Source organism: Polyergus mexicanus, unplaced genomic scaffold (genome assembly GCF_030449975.1).
Source record: "Polyergus mexicanus isolate NDT 795.1 unplaced genomic scaffold, iyPolMexi1.0 SCAF_1, whole genome shotgun sequence".
Lineage (NCBI taxonomy): Eukaryota > Metazoa > Arthropoda > Insecta > Hymenoptera > Formicidae > Polyergus > Polyergus mexicanus.
Window position 1 is genome coordinate 4,144,964 of NW_027223321.1, and position 26,390 is coordinate 4,171,353.

Genomic DNA, 26,390 nt, shown 5'->3' on the forward strand with positions numbered 1-26,390 from the left:
TTTAATCGGTATCGATTAATTTTGAATCATCGTTGACTCTTTGTATATCGCGATGCAACGAAAATGAGATTAAGTGATAGTATTTCACAACAATAATTCGAGCACTCGCGCAGATTTGTTCGCTTTTTAAAGCGTAGAACGTACTCGATATTATTTTTAACGCACCTTTTAATGACGTTCCTTTAGCGATGCTTTGAAACGCCAGTATATATAATCATTAATCGTTTCCATTTTATCGCAATTAAAAATATCTCCACATGCGTCGAATCAATTTTAATTTCGTTCAATATTACGAGCGTATATATTTTTTACAATATTATTTATTATTTAATTTATTCATGCTAAATTGATGCTTTCAAGCATACAGTATGATTTTTTTCATTAAATCGATGTATGAGTCTCTCAGAAGCTAAATTGATAAACTCAACTATTTTTATTTTTAAAATTTTAATACATTAATTAGGGCACTCTAATTATATGTTCTAAAAAATTTATAAAAAGTGTAGCTGATCAGTTTGATTTCTGAGAGACTCTCGTATATGATAGTGTTATTTTTTTCTTGCTGATATTAAATGTGTGACTAGATATTAATACGCCTTGACATTTAAACGAGATAATTTATTAGTTTCTCATTCTCTTAGTATATGATATATATATACACACACACTTGTCGAAACAATTCAAAATACATAACTGTGACCCGCGTACAATCGCTCGTCACGACATCGCCACGAGACGAGTGAATCAAACGGCTGTCACAGGCCATATCGATAATGCGTCAACATTGCAATTGACATTGCAATTCCGCAACTGCCGGGGTTTAAATAGCCTCTCGGGGGATTAATACGTCGTGGAGCGTCTTAAAAAAAAAAGCAATCAACGCGCATCCTTATTCATACATGATAAATTATGCTAACGGTTGATGTCACCGCGCATACGCATCCTCGAGCAACATTATTGACAGTTGGATAAATAATTCCGTGCGAGGGACGAAATGACGCGACGCACGCCGCGGCACATGTGATTACGTATTGCCGCGTATTGCATAGCTTAGCATAATGAACCTCGTCTCGAGGCCAATTCGTAAGAATTATTACAACACCTGCTGCGCGCCGAGCCCTTAATTAATGCTCGTCTTAGGTCCCCGTCGCGCGGAACGAGACGTCAACGGCTGAAAAAAGCGGTAATACCGGAGGCGACGCGATAACGCGGAGAGCAACACACGAGAAACTGTGTGTGACACGTTGGGTATAAATTTTCTCACGAACATCGTAGCGCGCAACTCGCGATTAAGACTTCCATCTCTCGCTCGCAAGTTATCGATGATACTATCGTGGATTATAATCGCGTCTGCCGCTAATTGATAACCCAGAGCAGATACATCACGGCTTTATTAAACGCCGTTGCAATCTCCGTGAGAGCTACTCGTGCGGTAGATCGATAGAACATTTGTTTTATTTTCTTTGCACCGATGTTCCGCATTTTTAATATTCTTTTTCGGAATATATATGAAATCGGTATTAAAATAATTTTTCTAGTTATTAGTTATTGGGAACAGTGAGATGTTAGAAATATAATCAAAGAGAACTGAAAATAATATTTAAAAATTATATTTTAATGAAATATAGCAAAATATGAATAGGATTTACATGATAAAAAGTTTTATTTTTTTTTTTTTTTAGAGAAATATAACGATTAGCATATAAGAAAAAATAGTAAAATATTTGTAAAGATAGAGAAAAATATTTTTATGAAAAAGCGATACCATCTTTCTTATCATTAACATTTTTATCTTACTTATCGCTTACACTTTTTATCAAGATTTCATGTAAAATCGGACATCGATGTTTCGCGTTCTGAGAATAAGTCACTTTATATTTCTAATCCAAGCTAATATTCTTACGTCGCGTAAATATTGCCAGCTTATATACGCAAAATCATTATCGAGCCGCCGTCCTCCGAGCGTCGAGATAGAGTGGAAACACGCCGCGAAAGCAGCGGGTAGCCGGAAATTTATGGCATGGTGCGGGATTAGTTAGGCGAAGCGCGCTTTTCAAGGCAGCTTTTCTGAAGCTCGACGGCAATTAATTCGCGCGCGGTTTCGAGTCCACCACGTCGGCACGCAGGAATTTACGCGCACGACATTCGCGCGCACAGAGAGAGGAAGTTATACGCGGCTGCGGCGGCGGCGAGCTAATTTTAGAAGTATCACCGCGACCGATCTTTTCTTCGCGAGAGCATAACCGCTTAACTGCTAGAATGTACCAGCGCTTGTGATCTTGCGTTCGTATTCCGCGTAAAGAGAATTGCGAAGGAATGCATTTTATAATTTATTGCGGTATCGTTTGATGAGCACGGAATGCATTGCTACGTATATTAGGATGTTTCTAAAATAATCGATGCAATTGAATTGAGACGTCTGACAGGAAATAATCGCTAATCAACATTTACGTATTGCGCATAATGTTGAAAGATTATATATAATCAAGATATATATGAAAAAAATGTATTTTTCTTAAGTTAAAAAATCTAATTATTTCTATAGAGATTTTTATAGCATTTTGGAACTAATTGAAGAGTCTACATTTTTTATGTTTTTATATTTTTCAAAAGCTTAAAATGTTTGTTTTTTTTAGATACTAAAATTTTTTTGAATATTTTTTTTAGAATTATATTTTGACAAAGTTTTTTGCGTAGTGGAAAATATATACCAACTTCCTGAAAAAATACAGCTTTAAAGTTTTAGAGAGAAATCCTGTGAAACATTCTGTATAAATTTCATTTACAATGTAAATGTACCGCCGCGCACACTAAAAATTGATACCGTAAATTGCATTGAATTTGTTGATAACATCGGTTAGCGAGCCAAAGTTAAATGCAATTTTCACAAGCAGGCTTTTTATCGTCGAATTGTGGGAAATGCGTGGAAAATAGAAGATAAGACATAGAAAGTTCCGAGTATACTAATGAAATTACATACGTTCGTCGGATGCTCGGGGGGGGGGCATTAGCACTTAAGATTTTACCAGAGTAGTCACGGGTTAAATCGAGACTGGTTTAGACACGAAACCGATGCTCGAATAAGCAGTAGACGAAGTGGAAAAATTCGTGTTTTCGAGTAATTTAACCCTTTGCAGTTCCATGTCGAGATGCGCTTGACACACATCCTGGTTCATTCGTACCAATACTTTTTCGAACACACATTTGAAAGAGCTTCGTATGGAAATTGATATTTTTGAGGAACTCGGATTTTGATGTTATAAACAGACAAAGATGATCTATATATTTATATACCGACAATGATAATTCAAAAATTGATGTAAAGTGAATTTGTTTATATAGTATCGAAAGAGTTCAATTAATTGAGATTTTATTATTCTTTTAAGCTCTGTTGAAAAAATGAATATAGTTTTTAATCTTTTATAAAGCAGATGACAAGTCAAATTATAAAAACAGAATACTAAATATCGAGCGATTTTTCGAAATGTCCTTCGATCGTAAAGAATTGAAAAGCTTCACCCTTCTTTCATTCCCGTTTTGAAACCGCGTTTCACGCGTCCCGAGTTTGACACGTGTTTATACAGTGAGACACCGATGTTCGTTCGGGCCATCGCTCGTGAAAGTCGTGCTATGCATGTGTTTCGAGCTGCGTTTTGTTTTCGAACCACGTATGCATCTCAATGCACCGCAATTTATCAAGCGCGTGTGTTAACTGAACATTGCCAGGGTTTATTAAAAAATTTTTACGCATTTTACATAAATAGTTATGCCGTTACGAAATTTTCTTTATTTCAACATCCAAGTTTCCTCAATATAGTAATCGAAAATGTAGATTTAAAAAAACGTGCACGTTGTAAAAATATTTTAAAGATATTTTTCTTTTAATTCAGGATAGTTTAACATTCATGAACATTTTTACATTGTATTTTTTTATTTGTCAAAATAATAAATTCGTTTTCAAAAATATATCGATGGCATTATTACATTATTTGTATTTTGCTAAATATATTTGCAAACATGTGTGTGTTTATAAATTGATATACTAGTTTTGTATAAAATAATTATTTCTATAAATTAATTCTCTTGGAAATGACAAGTTATGTCATCGGAGAGCATTATTAGCATTTTTGGAGAGGGCAATGACAGGACCAGTTGGCGACCAGTAGGGTCAACGCGCTTTCTGATGCTGGGAACAGGTGGAGTGGCATTTTTTCAAAGGATGATGGTGATTTTTTTTGTAAAATGCATCTGCTCAGAGACGATGTGCAACATTTTAATGCAATATTTTCGATAATATTACATCTAAGTTATATAAGGAAATAAAAGAAGTTGAATCGGTTGTTTTTTTATAAATTTTTTATTAATTTTATTTTTTATTAATGATTAACCATGTATATTTAAAAAATGCAAGCGTAAGAAATATCTTACTGTTAGATTCAAGAATTAATTTCACTCTATTATATTTATTCTAATAATAAGTTTTGATCGATATATGAGGGCTATCAAAGTTTGTTTAATCCATCTAGGGATTTCAAGTTTAATAGAAATTGTGCCATAAATTGTTTCAATCGAACCGCATATACTAGCTATGACGATCAGTGTATAAGTAACATTAATCAAATCAATAATTAATACACTTAAATCAATGGTTATGTAATTAAATTTCTATCGATATACCGAATGTACGCATTGATTTATATTCTCCAGAGCGAAATTAGTAATTACGTTCGAAAATGAACGACGTATAAGTGCACATTTTAAAATTATTTACGAAAGGCGCACGCTAACTTCGCATCGTAATTGATCATCGGGCGATCAAAGGTCTTATTATGTGAACTTTATGAGATACCGCGTTCCGTATACTCGGATTGCTATCATTATTCAGTGCAATAATTGCTCTGTAATAACGGAACAGTTCGATGCGAAAAATTATTAATTTAACTGTCTCGTTTTAGAAAAAATAATGACAAAAAACGTAAGCAAAAAAATTGTAATTACGTGAAAATAAATCTTTGCAAAATGTTGTATTTTAATCAGATAGTATAAATTAGTTCAAAAGATGTTTAAATCTTTTACATGTTTTTTTCGATTCTTGTAATATTTAGATATGATGAAGAAGGAACATTTATTAATATAATTTTAATCTATTTTATAAGAACAAAAATGTGTCAGTATTTAATCTTTTTGCGTCGTAATATAATACGTTTTAATTTCGATTTTTTTTTTCGGGCTCGCGATATTTTTTCTGACGGCAAGTTTCTCAATTACTATCCCGAGCGAAAATTAAACGATGATTGCGGCACGAACCAACAGTATGAGGACGACGAAAATCGTAGAGCTGACCGACTACGAGAATAGTTTTTGGCGTGCGATAGAGGGTGGATATATAGGTTGCGGAAAATGTAAATCATGCGGGACATGCGGGAAGATGCACCACAAGCGTGCGATGTCTCAACGAGACGATCACGTTTCTCCATCTCATCGTCGCTCTTTCTCGTCGGAAGTTTCTAGTAGTTTCGTGTAGTATGCTCGCGATGACACGGCCACAGTAAACGAATTTGGCGGCATAAACGCTCTTTACGTCTGCGAAACACGCTCGGTTGTTAACACGAATGTCGCGTCATGAGCAAAACAGAAAATTAGTCCGTGAAACACTCATTTTCATAATCGTTGAATGGACAAGAATTTTCTTAAAATTAATTTTGTCATCATAATTGGGCGTATAATAGTAATGCAGCTACATAAATTTTAAAATTTTTTAATGCTTACAATTAAACGAAAATCTATTTAATAAAATCGACTACAAATTTTTATCTGTCAGAAATTTTTTTTTTTTTTTAAATTTGCGTAGCGTAAATTTTAACATATATTTTCTCCCCATTTTCTTCGACGCGTTTCCGCAATTTCATAGCATCTGTAGGATTCGGCGTTTCTTTCTAAAAACACACGGGGTAGTGCGACATTGTTGAATTTGTGGAGATCGTCAGGATTAAATGGAGCGTCACTGTTCGAATTGGAATTCGCGACTCGCGTGGGTAAAACGTGGATGTTATGCACCGACTAATTCGCTAATTGGAGGGCGCAGGGACGTGCAGCAAATTGGACTAATACAGAGCCAAACGGCGCCTATAAATACCGGCATCGTGCGAGTCGCGCACCATCTTTTCGACGGCTTTCCGGGGATCCGGACCGCGTTCTCCGCGTTAACGTATGTGGTGTTCCGGAATTTATAGCGCCGATTATACAGACGGCTAATGAATACACGAGCGGCCGGCACGTTTAGAACTTTTTGATTGAACCATGAATCCGTGAGCACGCCAGCGGATTTACGAGCTCGTCCTCCCTGTACGAGATGTACTCCATATCAGATGGTCGATCATATCTCCGTGAAACGTTTTATTTTATATAAAAAATTATATAAAAACTTTCGACTACGTATTGAAATTTAATATACGTATGTTCCGTGAATATTTTCGTAAGTATATTATACAACTTTAAAAAAAAAAAAAAAAAAAAAAAAAAAAAAAAAAAAAAAAAAAAAAAAACATTGCGCGACTAGAAGAACGATGATGATGATTCATACTTCAACGATGGTAACACGCGATGCTTCTACCGCAAATTCTCATCGCAAGTGATAATTTTTGCGCTGTTAAAAACCGATGACTAATATTTCGTAATCGTTGTTCGAATCTATTTAAGGTAAGAAAGGGGACATTTTTCCAACGGAAACGCGAATTGTTTTCGCTCGGAAATCGTTTGCGTGTTCTCGCTCGAAGACTCGGAGATTAACGGGGGCGATATGTTTGAACGTGCCACCGTGTATATAACGGTTCGACGGGGGACTCGAAGGCAGAAACCCGCTATGTACATACTCACCCTCGAGATAATACCGGGTGGCGCGCTCCTATAAAAAGTTTTTAACGACCTTTCTAAATGCATTCGGTGCCTCGTCGCGACCGTCATCGTGCGACAAGAGCATCCATTAGACCGGCCTTACTTACGCGTTTCATCGTGTCGAAGTGCGACAAGGGCGGCTTGACGCGCCAAGAGAATCTTCTTTAATAGGCAATAACTAATTTTTTCAACAGCCATCATTTTCCTTATAAGTAGATCGTCAAAATGAAGTTATTACTTGCATTAATTACGGCGTACAGTTTACAGCTCTACCGACGTAGAACCATAAATGTGCCTTCAGCTTGTAATCTTCCTTTATTAAATGAATTACTTAAAAAAAAATAACTTATTACAATAATTACATTCAGACAACTACCCTAACTTTTTTTAAAACATGTGTTTTTTTTTCCCCCAATTATATCGTAAATATAATAGCTTGATAAATTAAGATTGTAGGATAATTAATTATTTTTTGGCGTAACATGATAAATGAGGATATAGTAGGACGTATCTGAGATATTAGAAATAGCTAGCGTGGTGAAATAGTTAAGTATACGAAGCCATATATTTGACTCCGACGTAAGAGCTTTATAATCACCTTCCTTCGCGCTCCGTACAAAATTAGCGTCCGATTCAACGACCCAGGTAAAATCCGAGTGTTCTTTCGTCTTTCGTCTTTCGCGTCGGGTAGATGAAAGGTCGAGGCTTTTCTCGCACGCGTGATGAAAAAGGTAACGACTTGTTTCGAGCTGGGATCGACGATTTCGACATGATGGAGTGGGAAAGAGAAGGCTCCGCGACACGCTGCTCATTCTCAAACTCTCGCCATTCAGACCGCAAGAAATGTCGCAATCCATTACGCGCGGGGTTCATTCATGAAAATGTGGCCGGCGCACCTTCTGCCTTTCGGCCATCCTCCCAGCGACATAAATGGAAATGATTCCGAAGAAACTAATTTTGTTGGGAAAGATTTATTTATAAGTTGCATCTTTTAAAAAAATTGTTTTTTAAAGTTTTAATTATATTGTTGGTATCGGTTTCTTTTAAAAATGGAAGGCACAATCAGCCAATTTCGATTAATCGAAATTAATTATTTGATCTTTGGACTTTCAGATTTATTCGTAAAACAAAATCCGAAAAATAACAAATATTTATGATAGATTTTCGCACAAGCTGACATTGTTTTATATTTAATCACGATTTATTTGATCAGCTATCAATGAAATAAAATTCTATGCGAGAAAATATGATATCTGACTGAGAATACGAGGATTTGATATGTTGGAACGCGAGCAAGCAGGTCGTGCGAAAATTCGCGGACGATTCTATTTACGGTTCACGCGCGTTATCGATTAAACAAAGGCGCCTGTTCTCATTGACCTTTCGACTCGATCCGCGATGGCGGGCCCGCGATTCGTGCCAGCAGCGGGGAAAAGGTGAAAAGACCAGGCATAAGTTCATCCGCGTCTAAAGACGGTACAACGTACAGTCGCGTTGTCGCGTATATTTAAATCTACCTGTCTGTATTCGTGCGAGAATGCAAATTTTGTCGGACGATTTTAGTCGAGCACGATACGACGTTGATCGCCTTTTGCGTGCGAGCACATACGCGCGAGATAAGTATATTTAAATTCTTGTGTATTTGAATATTCAGATAACGAGGGGAAAGTTATTTGATCGGAATCGAAGAACGCTATTGTTTACAATTTATGTGCGATATTTGATGTTTAAAAAAAGATAAATATATATATGTATATCTATTTTTAAATTGTACTAAAATATATTTATTCCTCGAATTAAAATGACTTTGCTCTTGATTTTAGTATAGGATTTGATATTATTCCGTCTTATATATAATTTTTTTTATATTTGCAGTTAAACTTCGCTTTTCAGTATGATCTATCGGAAATATTAGTTTAATTTCAGAATTATATCTATATTTCTAGATTGGATATTTTTTCTGATTTAAGCTTATTGCACAATGCACACAATGTTGATTGATTATGTTAGAATGTTATAAATGTATTGAGCTATACTCGTCTTGGATTTAAGCCATCAAGATTTTTGAATGCTATTGCGCTGTATTTCGTTGCAGGCGTCATAAATTTACGTCAAAACATTTTGCAATGTATTTATAATCACTTTGAAAATAATTCTCTAAATTGATTTTATTAATATGAAGGATAAATATTAAATACAAAATAAAATAAAGTAAAATAATATTTTATGACATTTATATTAAACGCGATAATTAAATAATTATTTAAAACCTAATTTAATAAACTACTATTAAGAAATAAAACTCTCGCAGTCCATGCGGAAATTTATTACGCGTTTCTTCGTATTTTCCGGTACTTTCCAGGTCAGCAGACATCTCTTCCGTTTTCTTGCATAAGTTCATAAACATGTTTTCTTTCGTTCGTCGAAGTAATTGCACGTCTCGCTGAAGTATCCAGCAGACACCCGGACGTCGTGATCATTTCTTTCTAGCCTGAGCATGCCGGGGGACGTTCCCCGGAAAACGCATGGCAGAACAGTATATGCACGCCTGGCTGCATCTGCATGCCCGCTCATTTCCACTGTTCGTGTTTTTCCCGCGGCGGAACTAACAACCCCTAAATGACTCGTTCGAACCTTCTACAGCAGTGTTTCTCGATCTAATGCACGCGAGAAAAAATATAAAATTTTTTATACGATCCAATCTTATTTTAATTGTATGTTTCCTCTATTCTTTTCTCACAGGGAAGAATAAAGAATTTTTACACGCAATATTTTATTTATCTGATTCTGCAATATCTGATTTTTATCTTCTACTTCTATCATCTAATCAGATCTGACTTTATTTAAAAAATTCATATATTATTTATTACATAATTTATACAAAATTATTTTTATTATAATTAAATTTAAATAAGATAAAATTGTTTTACCCGATCAAAATTAATTTGCAATAATATTAATCAATATTAATATTCATATGTATTTATAGCTTTTTTCCTGAATGAAAAATAGATTAAAAAAAAAACGCTTGATGAAAAATGTATTTGAGAAACACTGCTCTACAGCATTGTACGAAACCCTCGCCTCGAGGGTGCCGCGAAATTACATGTTGCGCCAGAAAATTGAGCCGAACACGGGGAGACGACTTATGCCGGCAGACTATCCTCGGTTTGTTATAACGTGCGATGATGGTCGCGATTTTATAATCGTACATACAATATCTCTGCGATTCGTTCTTTGACGAGATTCGCGATGCGAGAGAATTCAACCCGCTCGTGTAACACGAGCTTAACTTCGCTCATTTGCAACATAAAGTAATTCGTTCATGCGAGACGATTGTTTGCGCAATAAATATCCCGGAGCAGTTTTTGAGAATGGCGATGGTCCTTTATGGGGATTGAGTCCCCTATGTTTTTTAAACGACGCACTTTAATTGGATGAACATGATATATGCATAATAGAATGTTGCGATAATAGACCGATATCATCTTTGGAACGGAAAATTAGACAAACATGATAGGAAAATATTATGTAGAAGAAATATTTATTATTTTAATTAAGGGGCGGCGGGGGGGGGGGGGGGTTTGAAAAATTGAGAAAATTGGATATATTTTTCTTGCGATGAAAAGTAGAATGGGAAAGAATTGATATAAATCTGAATTATAAATATAGTTTCTGGATATATATGATTATATTTTATTTTACAACTTTTACTTGTTTATTTTCTTTTCTACGATTTTCTTCGCTTATGCGACTTGATAGGAATATAGCGCATTACATTGCAGCGTTATTTAAAGTTTCGTGTCGTTTAGGATTACACGGATACAATGTGTTTCGTGAAACAACGACTCGTATTTCCGCTCAAAGATACGTCTGGTTCTCAGGTTGTCTCCCATCGAACTCAAGTGGTATTTTAAAGCCCATTCTGCCGGAAGTGGTCGGATACCGAAACCACTTCCGAGTGCCGGTGACAATCGCTTCTCTGAGAGCAAGTCTCCCCTGCATTTTAAGAGCAGTCTACCGATGAAAATTGAACGGGAAGCTGTAGGGATGCGATATTGATTTCTTCTTATTGAGCTCATCTAACAATAAGTTTATTTTAATCTGGGAAAAATTTCACATTTTTAGCAGTTTACAGCTTTTATACAGTAATTTAGTAATTTACAGTTGTATATATATTCTCTTTTTATTCGGCCATTATATTAAATCAGAATATAATGAAGATTAAGATTAATAGAGTAAAAAAAAAAAAGATCTACGAAAAACAAGATTATTTCAAACGGTTTCAAATTAATAATACTTGGATAAAGAAATTTAGAAATGAAATATATACTATACGAATGTATATTTATAGAATATTTATCAGATTAGTATAAGAGCTATAGTATAAATATGTATTAAGTAATACCATCCTTAATAGTAAAAATTGCAGAAAATTAAGATTCTTGTTCCTTTTTATCGTAGCTGATTCTGATTGATCGCAAAGTAAAAATCTCGTAATTTTATTTTGCCAATTAAATTAATACGGATATCTCTCCCTTTGCGATATTAATGTAATATACTTTCGCAAATATTACCCGTCGCAATTTCCATACCGATTGTGTCGTCGATATTTCGTTATCTCTGCGTGAGGTTTGATGCGGTTATGCGAATCGACGATATCACGAAATCAAGACTAAGTACTAACTTAGGCCTTCTTAAACGCTGGTTGGCGCCGTATGTAAACTTTCCGGTGCCGGTCTGGTACATCACTATTATCCATGGAATCACCATGCAATGCATCCTGAGGGGTTATAGGACGGTACTTTATGAATGGCGCGATAAATCTCGTGTTATAGCGGGGTGTACGTGTGCCGGCATTAAATGCACGCTTAATGCTCAAAGCGATTTATTACGAGGTTATTATGCCGCATTGACCCGTTCTTCTCATCGCGGTACAATAACCATTTCATAGGAGGGGAAAAACAATCGATCGGCAACGCGCTTTCCCTCTTCGCGAACAAGGAACTTTCCCGAGATTGTTATCTCGCGGATGTTCTTCGGCGCAGCCTCCAGTGATTCTACTCGGGATATATTCGAATAACGATTACAACCAAATTTTATATAAGTTGAAATAATTGACAACTTGTCGTGAGAGGAACGAATTCTTAAAATTATACAAACGAATATAAATTATTTATCATTTTTTTATAAATAAATTTTTAGAAAAAAAACTTTTTTTAAAAGTTTTAATTAAGATTATTATAGACTTCTTTATGCGTGGAAGCTTTAATTAAGTAAAGACTTCAGAGATTTAATCTGAATTATATATACATATTTGAAAGATATATTCCGCGTTTTTTTTTTAAATTAAGGAAAAGAAATAAAAAGGAACGCAGCGTAATAATAAATAGAAACAGTCACGATTATTCGCTGGGCGAATAATTTATGTCAGACCTTTTTACAAGAAGAGACGAACGAGTTCTTTTGGTGAAAATAACCTTGGCATTTGGCCGCACGATAGACAAGAGTATATTTCTCTTAATTTTCTTTTTTTAATCTTGCACGCTTGAAAATAATAAAAGCGTCGAATATAATAAACAATATAATTATAACTTTTTCAATATCTATATATTCAGTGCTATAATTAACCATGCATAATTATTTAATAAAATATACAGGGTTTCGTGTATCATAGGGATTCTTTAACTATCGATATGCAAGTTCATGATATTCGATGACAAAATTATAAATTTTATAACATTATTGGAAATATATTGACAAAAGAGATATTGATTTTTCTCTGATTGTTTCCATTTAATATTTAGTTTCTATTTAATATCAAAAAGTTAAATGAAATATGTATATACATAGTTGAATGAAATTGTAAACAAATGAACAAAAGGATAATTTTATAACATATTCTCTTTGATCATTTTTCGCGATTGGAGCGGTGAAAGCAGTGTATGCATACAACGAGAACCAATGCAATTCGATCATTTGTTACACGATTAATTTATTTTGCAGTTAATTAATGCATGAATCGCGACAGATAAAAGGAAATCTCAATCGCGCCTGTTAATGATCTAGAATCTAGATCGATATGTTTTGCCAGCGTCAAATGTTTCATTATATAATATCGCGAGTGAGATTTTTATTCGTGAACCTTATCGATATTATTCATAATTGTAACATTTAATTGGCAGTTTTTATAAATGTTTACAATAGAATGGACGCTCGCTTCTTTCGATTTGGCATATTCGATTATCTCTTTAAATGCTTCGACTATCTATCAATCGCAATCTCTTATCGCTGACAGTTTGACGATCTCAGAGACCGTTATGTGTTCTCTCTTATTACGCACAATGTGTATTGTGTATGTCGCGAGATGAAAACTCGCTAGCCATTTTCAGAGATGCGCCGCAAAGCGAAAGAGGTAAAGGAAACAGTTACTTGACCTGTAATATTTTTTATCTATAAGCATCGCGTAGTTTTTCAGTTTGATGGATCACATTAAAGCGAAGTAGCTCTCAGATCAGAGCTTGTAAGAAAGAGCACGTTCTTCGTCAATTTTGTTCTGTGAAATATGGTTGCTATATTATTGATTTCTAAGGAGTTTGTTCGTTCAAGTAGAAAATTGCATGTCATATAAAATTTCCTATCTTCGAGAAAACTACATGACATAGAAAATTTTCTATCCTCAATCTTTTGATCACGTAATGGCGTTGATTGTTTTTATTACAAGATATTCTTTTTTTGGAGTTTGTAATATAAATTTTATATATTGTTATAAAAAATATTTTTTTTCCGCATTTATTTATTTATATATATTATTTATTAAATTTATAAAACAAGCTTCTTGAAATAGAAATTATAAAATTTTTAATGTTTGTCTAATTGCTGCCGCAAGTGGAATGAAATGTTATTTATTTGACAGTTCTTTGGTATATTATTTAATTATTTATATTAAAATTTGTTATTACGTAAGTCACGTGTAATTATGTCGCGCCATGTAACAAATTTAAAAATTAAAATCGAAACGAGAGATCGTGTTATACAGTAATTTATATTAAAATTCTGCGCTATTATGTCACGCCATGCATTTGTGGCCTAAAATAAAATTTTATTTGTAGAATTTTTATTTTTATTTATTTTGACTCATTATATTAAAATTCAATATTAATACATTTATTTATATCGGCGACCTAAAAATTACAGTTCTTCGAAAACTGCGAATTCTCAATATCAACATTATATCGTTGTCATCATTATAACTATCTCAGAGAATGTCTGGTACTTGAAACGGGATCAATGAATCTCGATCCTAATAAATTCGGTTGCTCGCGCAAATTTGAGTTGATTCCGTACTCAAATCTGTGCTCTGAATTATTCGAGCGCGAGTGTAATATCATAAATGGAGATTGGACTCTTTTGTCGGAACAGCATTGTCGTGCGTCAATGGCTCTCCTCTCGAGGAAGATGCGAACGCGGATTGATTCGGACGGCAACCTCTATATCTCTCTTTTTCGCAAAAGGGGAAGCGAAAAGTTTGTCGTTTTCGCGTATTTGCCATTTTCCGAGCAAGCAAAAGAGCGAGCGAGAGGTCGACGAACTCAATCGCCTTACGATGAGCGTGCAAACTGTGTTCTTGCCTCGACACGCTGAATAAAGACTCTTGTACCTGTCGGGCTGCCGTTCGTACAGGGTGTCCGGTAGTCGCGCACTTTCTCTCATTCGCAGATGCGCGATACGACCAATACAACATCCTTTCACAATACGAGGAAGTAATAAGATATTCGAATTATTAATAAAACCGAAGTGCTTTACTTTGTGTTAAGAATTAAAGTGTTTGTGCATTTCTAATACGATAACGAACATATTTTTACAGCTTTTTTATGGTAAAAATAAATTGTGCCTGCTCTAATATTATTGCTCGTAAGGAGAGGGGAGGACTTAAAATTTTATAATATAATAAAACCTATAACGATTAATGACATCTAATTATATTAGTAGATCTCTTTATATTTTTATAATTTTATTTTAAAAATTATTCATATTATGACATTTGTGATGAATAAAATTGAAAAAATTGAGCGAAAGTGATATTTAATTTAGCGATATCAAAATTCAAATTTGTATTAGAAAAATTATAATTGGAAAAAAATGCGTTACTTCTTGGTCATTCTGTATGTTGAATAAATAAATGATTTTCTTTCGTGTCTTGCACCTCTTCGATGAGTTTTCTAAGCGGTCTATTATTCTTGACATAACATCATCGAGTCGTGAAACATTGACACAATAAGGGACACCTCGAGAAGAGAATGTTGTGAAACTTTGAATTTTTAAAAATTCATATTTTATTCTCGTATCAAGTAACATTGAATCCGATTTCAGATGTTTTATATCTTTGCTTCTGAATAATTTAATTAGTTTAATAAATTACGCATATTTCGAATAAAAAATAAATATGTACGTGTATTACGACTGTATTATTCGAAAAATTGTATATCATATGCATAAATCTCTCGATAAATTTCAGTTTATAATAGTAGCTAAATAAATTTTAGAGAAGGCAATTAAAAATTATAGAATATAATCTATTTTTTAATATGTTTTATAGAATAAAAAAAAAAGTTATAACATATAAATAAGTTATTTTGAATCGCAATATCATCTTTCTCAAGAGTTCGCATTTATTAAGAGAGATGCAAGAGTATTATTAGACGTACCTTTTTTAAATATTGATGTGAATCAATTCGCACTTTTATTTAAAAATAATTGTGCACGTGTATTTTTATATCTCTTTCATTGCATTTTGTCTTTTTAATTATTCTTTTTAACTCGATATACATATACACTTGTGTATCGACTAGAAACTAGATTCTTGTTAGGATAAAATTTATTTGCAAGTAACTACTGAAGAGAACAATTTGAAGAAAAAAAGAAACAATTCTGCTATTCTTAAATTGTATCTTTAAAATTAATTTTTTTGTAACTGTAATTGAGCTTTCTCTATAATTAAAGCGTAACATGGTAATTGGTTTCATGGATTAATTAGTTTTATGAGTTTTATTGGGGCATACAAAGGGATGCCTCGTCGTTTCATGGTTTTGTATGAGAAGAAAATTTATTTAAAGTACTAATATTTTTATTGATTTATCTAATGAAATAATATAACAAATATAAAATTGAGAATAAATTTTAAGTCGATTAAAGAATGTCAAGAGCAAAAAAAGAACATAACCTGCGCGATATATTTTCTGAGAAATCATTCAGGTTTTTGAATTTTATATATATACATTTGAACTTATCTTGAGACTTGTACGCGATCTCTCGAGAAAACTGGTGCACGTAGTCGGCGCTTGGAATTTTCCAGAGCCCGCGCACGTTCGCGGGACTACCCGTGACCGAGTCTGAATGTCGCCGGGTGGAGGTTTATTGATTGGGCTAACTCTCGGGTGCCCCACCCGTCGCACTCGTCGCCCGCGAATATAGTTCAGCTGCTCGCCCTCGACATTACTGACCTACTACCACGTAGCGGCCCTTACCGAAGAGCTTACGGTGTTGCTCTGAACGCGGAATTTCGTCTGGGGAAATTGAGAGTCGTCACCGCTATCGGATCCTCTGCCGAGCAGCTGCTCGGAATTAAGTTTAAATTCGAATTCTCTGCGCGCGAGAGCTAATTAGCAATTCGACTACGATCGATTCATTTCAGTTTCTTTCTTAACGAAATGAATTATTTTCAGATAAAGCAAGAAAAATTACAGAATGGAATAATGTAGTCATGCAGGCATTCCTGGAACATAAAGTTCGAACTCTCCCTAAACGTTGATTATATTATCAATTTACTGCTGATTGTTTATACTTTCCTTATTTAAAAGAGAAAGAGAGAATAGCTTTTTAATATAAGAAATTAATTATAATAAAATATAGATAAGTAATATTTTCAGAGAATGATGATATTGAAATTGCCTCAGCATTATAGAAAGCGTATTATAAAAAATACAATTGACATAAGTCTTTATAACTCAATCGTACGAAAATTACGGTAATTAATACATTGTCGGTATAACATTTGCAATATACATGCAATTAAGTCCACATATACGTTTCTTGAACTGTGAGAACGGATTATACCGGCCTATAATTTCTCTTAATTAATTACTCGGTGCGCAAAATAATACAGCTGTACTATAGATTATGAAAGAGACTAGAATACACTGTAAGTATTACGTAAGCGACAGATACGCCCGCCATAATCTACGCTCTTAGGCTTATCAGGTGGTGTAATGCACGCTCGTGTCGTAAATTAATGATAATGAAGATCGAAACGTAGACGCGCGCGAGTTTTGCCAGGTGCGCGAGCACATTCGGGCCATAATAAAATAATTCAGTATTACGAGACCGGGGCTCTCACGCGTAAGACTCGCGCGTTTATCTGTCATTCCCGCTATATTTTACGCAAAACTATTTGCGCATAGCCTAATACCTAAGACCGTTTATCACACTTTAAATAGCCAATGTGTTACGATTATTTATATCTCTGCCAGATTCTTCTCTCCTCGCGCGCGGCCATACAACTGCATTTGTTATAATAATGAGTACACATGTATTCCTCTCTCGCGAGAGAACTTTGCGCAGCACGTCGTAATGGAGAGTCCAATAATAATATCCAACGTTCGTGCATGAAATTCTAACGTTTTCATCTAGTCTAATTACAATACATGTAGGTACATCGTAAAATTACAACGTCGTAAATATCTAGCTAATATTGTGTTAAATTAGTTACATTATTTCACTGTTGTATTTATTACCCCCATTTTGCTCTTCTTTTACATTTTAACAGGAAAATGGAAGTAATTATCTCACATATATATATTTTTTTTTTTTATATATTTATATTTATAGGACGTTAATATAAGTTTGTTTCATACATAATTTTGTACGCGAATGTTCTACATACATAAGAAAATATAGAGAATCATGAATGAAACTCCGTGTATATGCAGATACGATGTCTGTCGAATAAGAAAAGATTTCATATTAATTACTCTTTCAGATCTCTCTCTATCGGTTAAATTTTTTACATGGAATAAAATTATCATATTTCTCCCTCCTTGCGTTAGTTTTTCACAATCGACACGACGATTTCAAGACCTCGAGAGAAGCCGAGAATCTCGGGGGGATGCAATATAGAGGATCCTTTGTTCGTTTTTTTATGCACTACAGTCGCGCCACTCTTCGTGTTTTACTCGTTGTTCGATAATCTCGACCTCGCGGCAACAATACGCGCTCGTTCGATGACGCATTATTTCATCGGCCGCCTAATTATTCGCACGATGCGCACACTCGGTCTAATGGGTCACTCGGCCAACGATCTATCGCTCGCCGTTAATTACGGTAATTCTTTTCGAGTACATTGACCTCCCTTAACATTGCTGGATGCGCAAGCCCGGAGGGATTCTCTCTCTTAGAAGGAAGAATTTAATTTGATTAGCTAACTTCTTGACAAACATATTGCATTTAATTAGTTCTGTTATGTACGCATTATTGATTTAATAACTATTTGATAAAATTACATTACTCGTTGATTTTTCATGAAAGAATTGAAATTTTTATTTTTTTAGATTCAAGAAATTATTTTTTTTTAATTTTATAATATTTCTTTTGGAAATATAATATAAATATAAATATAAGATTTTAACTTTCTATCGCTTTCAAAATACAACTGTTGTAGTATATCCTTTTTCAGTTCTCTTTGATTAAATTTCGATAGCCTGTAGCTTTAAATTTCTTAGATACTTTGTTTACTTTGCATACTGTATTTAGGTTATTTAGTTATTAGGTTATTTAGTTAAATCAATTTTTCTTATGTCGATCATTCATATTCATCAACATTGACGTAATGGCGCGCAAATATTTGATAAGCACGCATCGAGCCGATGAAATATTCGAGCAATAAAATACACGTGCTCTCGAAGTAACTGAGCTGCCAAAAAAGAGCCGCTGAAAGGCAATTTTCGGGTTGTTGGGTGATATTTCCTACTCTGCGATATGCTGAGTTTCAAGGATTGCCTGGGAGCGATCCTCATCCTACGACTTTACGAAAGGGTCGTTGAAAATTCAGAGCGCCATATGTGAATTTTATGAAAGGGTGAATCGGAGGCCTGATCAGCTGTACGGATGCATTTTATAGAGCAATTATTTTCCGTAAATGCCTGTGTCATTTGGTTTAATTTAAATTGCAATTTTGACTGTCCCAAAGCGTTAACGAATTGATTTTGTGAAATGCAGTTAGAGAATATTCGTCAATTTATTATACGTTCGTGCTACAGATGATTAATGATAAATGAACGAAAATTGGTTTATCATATTAATTAAATTCAGATATGATTTTTTAATACAATTTTATTATAAAGCTACAATATATTATTTCTATATTTCACATTTTTAATATTTTCTCAAGAATAATAACCTGATGATCAAATCAATAATTCGGAATATTTTGATTCTCGTGAAACTAAACACTTTACACATTCGAGAATCGTACAGGATCACTATTTAATTTGATTACGCGAAATACCTAATCAAACATTTATTCATGAATCTCCATGAGATCTGTTGTCTCCATGATGTAGCTCTCTTCGGTAACGGAGAAGAGATTTTCCGAGACTCTTAAACAAATTAATTAATTAACGCACTCGGTAAACTGCAAGCAAAGTCTTGTTTTTATGGCGTTGTTTAATTAAATTAGCGTACTTGCCATTAAAATGTCGACAAAAGGCGTGTAGCCTGTTTTTTAAAGCTATTTGTCAACGATAAGCTTATATTCCGGAGTTTATATTAAATTAATGTAATTTCTTTTTTATTCGAGATCACCATAACTTATAAAAAATTGACTTTAAAACGCTGATAAGTATGTTACATAATCGCTAATGCTAATGCAGTTCCGCACTTGCATGTAATATCGCAAAAATTACTCTCATTGTCTTATTAATGAAAAATAAAATTAAATTAAAAAATTGGATATAAAATATGGAAGGATAAGTATTAGATTAAAATAATCAAAATATTTTTCTTGACATTCTAAAATTGGATTTAGATCTTTTAGATCTGTCAAAATTTTGATATATAACCAGGACATTTCAAACACACGTTGAGACACTGACATTTATACACTCAAAGAGTTAAATAAACGTCGTGACGAAGATAAGCTCGCACTCTCACGAGTCCTCGGCGGTCCTTCGTAGCAATACTTTTAGCGTGGTTGACGTTTACACGACATAACATTACATAATTCACACTACCCCGGGGACCACTTCCGTCATTCCCACGCGTTCTCGTCGTTCATGATACAGTGAAATCGATGATTAAACTGCACGGCTGTCTGGACGCTTTTAAAGCTGTGCTTAAAAGTGAACGGTCCAGAGGCTCGAGTACGAGCGACCTGAAAAAATTATGATAACAGCAAGAGAGTCCACTTAACGTTCCCGTGTCGTATTAGTTTTTGATTTCGTGCGAGCGTATCGTATTATATTTTATCACCTTGTCGTGTCGCGCATAACGCGTTCGATACACTTCTTTTCTTCTGTCGGACACTTAAAATTTTTAATGTCTTATTGCAATATGATAATTAATCTTAATTTATTATAATATTGTTTCTTGCATTTTTCTCTATTATAAAAATTTAATAATTTTGTTTACTTTTTAGATCATAATATTCCAATTTGAAATATAATCTTATTTAAAGTTAATTTATCTTGTTTAATATAATATTAATATTGTAGGAATTATTTTATGATTGTTATATATATAATATATGATATTATTACATTTTATAAAATTATTTCGTCAAGTTTTATATTATTAATTAATGATACGAAATCTAGGCAACATTATCTACCATATATACCAAAAGCTTTAACACTCGAGTTGTGATGTCATGCTTGCCAGGCTAAAATTTAAAAAAAAATTAAAAAAAAAAAGGGTGAAGATTACTCTTATATTATTGCTATTATAATTTATTAATTTTAATGTAAATAATAAACTCAATTTTTTCAAAAATATAAATACGCGTAGGCGATACTATTCAACATTTGTTACATATTTGCGATTGGTCAATGTGAATTATTAGACGCTGATATTTTTCACGGACAAAGACGTTTATCAATCGTACATGATTAATGGTAAAAAAAGAGCATAGAAACGTTCGCTTGAAAATTGTCGCGATTAATCAACCCTATTCGAGTAATGCACCACTCGCTCGTTAATATTGGCGCGGACGGATAATTCAACGAGTGCCTTTAACAATAAACTTGGCTCATCTAGTTAGTCGCACGTACGCGCAAATCCGGCTTTCTCCGAAAGCTCCATTAAGCTCGGCGCAGCTCGAAAATCACGATTTCAGGCTGAGAAAGTGCGGCACGATCGCAGACGAATGATTCAATCGTGCGATTATAAAAATGAATCTGCACGGTTCATTTGGAATGATTATTACGAATGAATCATGCGAGGAAAAGTGAATGCAATATATGTAAATATTGTTTTTGCAGAAAAAGATGTATAGTTACTTTTCTACTTTCATTCATGATAGTTGCTTGGTTATCCGAGATGAATCATTTGGAATGAAACGCAAGTGTTTTATTTTGAATGATAAAAGAAGCTTTTCTTTACGCCAGGAGACTGTTTGCATAGAAATGATTTATATATCTACTTTGATTACACTATACGGCTTGTGGCAATGGAATGAAAGCTCATACGCTCGATGCATTCACTTGGGATGATTCATTGATGGTCGACTGTATAAATTGGCCTTAAGCTCGGAGGCGTCGATCGAACCCGGCAATCTCGCCAATTGCACATTCGAAGAAACGAAGGCGATTCCGCATGTAGGCTGATAAATATCATCCACGCGAGCACTCTCTCATTGCGCAATCCAAATAATCATCATTATTATCGCCGTCGTCCTCGTTGCACGGTGGTACAACGATAACCGTAATGCCAATTATTTTCTCTTTATGACGGATAATCGTGAGAGAAGTTATTGACTATCCAATTATTGTCACATCGATACTTGTAATTAATCGAAAGCAAAAATACGAAAGAGAAAATCGCCTAAAATTGCACAGACAAATCAGGTTTTTAGAATACATTTACATAAAAATATGATAAAAATAATAATTTTATAACGATAATAATAATATGCAATATAAAATTACATATCAAAAATTTCGGTCCATTTATCAATACAAGAAAAAAGAATATATATATATATATAAATTTTTTTTTTCAAGCGCTTAAAAATTTTACAAAAATTTCTGTGGTGACAAGGTTTTCGCGGTTGGGAATCGATGCAATTTGCAAACTCGATACATGTCCGGGAGAGCATCCGTCATCAGACCACACGTGTACAATGAAACGCAATACCGATATTTGAACGCGCACTGTCGAAGGGACGGAAAGTTCGGCTGACTTTCCAATCACGTCTCTGGGTTTTATTGAATTTCCCGATGCGATACGCCAATCACTGTTATAAAATAGGAAACGAGAAAAGTGTCTCGACTTGCGTAACGTATCGCCGCTGATGAACCGAGATACATCTCGACGTTCTGATATTGCGTAAGATAAATGTGGATGTGGAAGAGAATCTCTTGTCATGTAGAGTACGTTTAACGCTAAACGCGATAGAAAATACAATGAATAATTTTCGGTATATAATAACGAATAAAAGATTTTTTGAATCAAGAAATTATGAAATCGAAAATATTGATCGACACTTGAGAGAAAAATAATTTAAGAACAGCGTCTTTTCACGGATATATTAAATTTTTTTTTTTTGCGTCAAAGACAGCTAATTTTTGTTTTTCGAAATTGAACAAATGTCTTTTTTTTTTTTTTTTGGCCAATGGAATCTGATGAATAATGGGCTGCGCGTATCACATCCGACTTGGAACAACCGCAGAGAGTCGCGCGCGCGGTAACGAGACCGACGAGCAAATTGGCAAAGCGTAGCGATCGGTATCGGCAATCTCGCCGATTGCACTCGGAGCGGAATTGAAATGCAGTGTCGTTCTTGCGCAGCGTGCCGTGTACTCGCTGAAAATCACGATGAATCGTCGATGTCGTCGCGTACTCATAAATTTTTCAAAATCCCTCACTCGCTTTCGTTTAACTATCGATGAATTTTTCAATCTACTCGCGAGAGGTATATTATTGTAAAAACGTCTATCATTCAATTTTTTGGCATTTATTCGCGTCGCTATCGTTCGATCGTTCATTGATAGGCTTCTTCGAAATTCACGATGCTTTGTCTCGATTCAGTGCTATTAATTTTTCAAAATTTACACTCGACAAGGAATCGTTTCACATAATAACGACATCTGGATGAATACGACGATACACAAAAGTTGACAGAAATAAAAAATAAATTTTATTTTTGTGTGGTCGATCTCTTCTCATGCCACCTGGAACGTCAATTTACGATCGGTTTGATTAAGACTTGGATAATGTTGGCGATGCTGTTCATAAAGGGGAAGAAGGAAGGGAAAGGGGAATGACGACCTTTTGTGTTTTCTTGCCAGCACGTGACGCCGGCACGCATTTATAATCGTGTGGCTGTTCTTTCAAAACCATCGCCATTAATCCTGCGCCTATCTGATATATCGGAATTTCTGAAACAATATTGGCGGTGCACCTTCGCGCAATATTAAGGTTACATAAATCACCATTGCCTAAGCGGCGATACAGTGTACTGCGCGAACCGTGTGTACCGCCATAATTTCGCCGATGATCGATCGTCTTCCTGTTTCACTTATTTTTGAAAATGTCGTTCCCAAGGAAGCGGGAGATGGATGATTTATGTGGCTATTTAGCATTTTACGTTAACAGCTTTCGGCAAATTGGTCACAAGGTCTAGCATTAGACAGCTATATAATGGAAAATTAAGGTGGAAACAGCGCTTTGCGACAAGAAAAATATGCATTTCGGATAATAATAAAAAAGTTATATAAAAGTTAAATATAAAAATAGACAAAAAACACATCTGCAGTGATTAAAATTGTGATAATATACAAATAATAAAACTAGCAAAGGTTCGTCTTGCGAGAATTTAATTAATTAAAATATTTAATATTTGAATTAAAATTATTATAAATTTTAATTCTCTCTCTCGAAATTAGGTGTCTCTTGTCTGTAATTTTTATCATATCGACCTTTGCATCTTGCATAATCATCACGTTGAGCACACAATGTTTTCTAAGAAAAGAAATTCTATCTTATGCCCGTACGATGACGCAAACGTTTCTAATCGCGAGTATATCGACACTCGTCCGGGCATCGTCGACATCTGCACAATGACGTCTCGTGGTTTCCTGGTTGGTCTCGGGTGAACATATGCTGAACGCGACTACCAAGGCGAAATCGAGGTGGGCGAGGTGAAGGAAGAGATGAAGCGAAAGATGCTGAAGAGGAAGGCGAAGAAGAGAGAAACCGAACGAGCTGTTGGAGCGCAGACTGGTTGGCGTCCTCGTCTCCTTCGTGAACCGCATTTCAATCGGACCTTGTGTTAAAGCAACCCGCGCTTATACATTCTTTGACCTTCGCTGATGCAGTGGTAGATCGGTGCGTGTACATGCAATGCCGTAACTAGGGGGTTGAAAATAGAAATAATACGAAATATTCAAATTAAAAATATTATAAATGTATTATATATAACTCATTTTCATAATAATATTATGTCATACAAAATGTGACGAAATGAAATATCGTAAAGCGATGAATGATTTAATATTTAATTAAATTAATAACTTGAAAATTTCCAGACTACTTTTTAAAAACTTTCTTCATATATACGGTATATGTTTAATCTTTATGAAAGTATTAATAAAAAGCTATAATTTGTATGGAACATTTTTCATAATTTTTTCATGAATTTCTTTCTGAAAATATTCCAATTTCTGAGTTTGAATAACAACTTATCGCGACATTTTTCCAATTATATAAATAAACCGAGATAGTGCGGTGGAGGGAGATTTACGTTTCTTACGCCACTGCAGGATGCAATGTAAAAGGAAGTCAGGTAAATGTGAATCGATGGCGAGTCCTATTGAAAGCAGAAGCTCCGTCGACCAAGAACGGGCAGAACGTGTTCTTTTACGTCATTCCGGAGTCAACGCACTGCTTTTTCCGACAATGTGACAGCGAAGCACCTGCGTGCACACACGCGATGGAAGAATGACGAAATGAATTACTGATCGTCACAGTCGTGTGCGTGTAATTATTTTAATTACATGTTTGCGATAATTATTGCAGCGATAATTATGATATGCTTGTTACAATGGCATACAGGCAAAAACTTTCCGGAAACTAATTAATGGGAATCGGTTACGCAAATAATTAGTCCGCAAAAGTACAGAGAGTATTTTGACATTAGTAACGCGAAATTGTTAATGTTTTTACTCAGCATTACCAGTTTATTGTTATTTTTTTATTTGATATTTAACCAGATGTCGATATCTGGCTAAAACAGAATGACACTTACGCTAACAAGATATTATCGAAACGTCGAAACATTCCCGATAAAATTTAATATTCTTAGGCGATTCGCGAATTTAATATTCTCTATATTGTTAGTCTCGTTATGTAACAATTACAGAACAAAAATAGCAACATAATATCTACGATTTTTACGCTAGAGCTATATTATTACAGTAGGATATTTTTATCAGCGAAAATTTATTGCCCTCTGATTAATGTGGGAATAAAATAGTAAACGCAATTTAATATGCCGGGCAATCGTTTATTTATTAATACGCGACTGGAGTAGCGCGTAACTACTCGATAATTGCTCTCAGAAGTTCGCACGGCATAACCTGTCTCCTTTCTCTGCAGTTTATGCCAGGGCAGAGCAAGATTAATTGGGTCAGGGAATCGGCTGCGAGCTAATGTCGCGATAATTAACGGGATATTACGCAAATTATAAGTAAATGTCGTCGCTAGGATGATTCATAGCGCGCGAGCGCCAAGTTAAATACGGTATCCTGCCGATGAAAATAGTTCGACATGATAAAAATATGGATACAGGATAATTTATCGTCGTTGCAACCTTTTCTCCATATGTAATCCTATTCGCAAGCGTGCGTGAATTGTCTAGTAATTCTTCAACGTAATTTGTTCCTTTGATTGTGCGCTCGCGTAAAGTATGTCGCTTTCCTCAAGTGATTTAAAGATTATAGAGAAAGCTATTATATGCGCCACCTTAAAACTACTTTCAGAAGCTATTAAATAATTCTATATTAGTGATCTATGAAGGTGTCATTTCAGTATTTCTCTCTATAGTAGTAACACAATTTAATATAAATTTAAAATAAAGTAATACGAGCGAAATATATATAAAAGCTTTTTACATTTTTAATTATACTTTATATATCCATTTTTGTACAATGCACGATACACAAAATCTGCAGTATAAATATAAATTACGATTATCGCATCTGGATATTAAAGATCATTGAAATTTT

At 34.4% G+C, this 26,390-nt stretch overlaps 1 protein-coding gene across 6 annotated transcripts in view; it reads left to right on the forward strand.

The window, feature by feature from the left end:
- LOC138932219 (uncharacterized) overlaps positions 1–26,390 on the forward strand; it is a 197,583-nt gene that overhangs the window by 5,322 nt on the left and 165,871 nt on the right. The window lies entirely within an intron of this gene.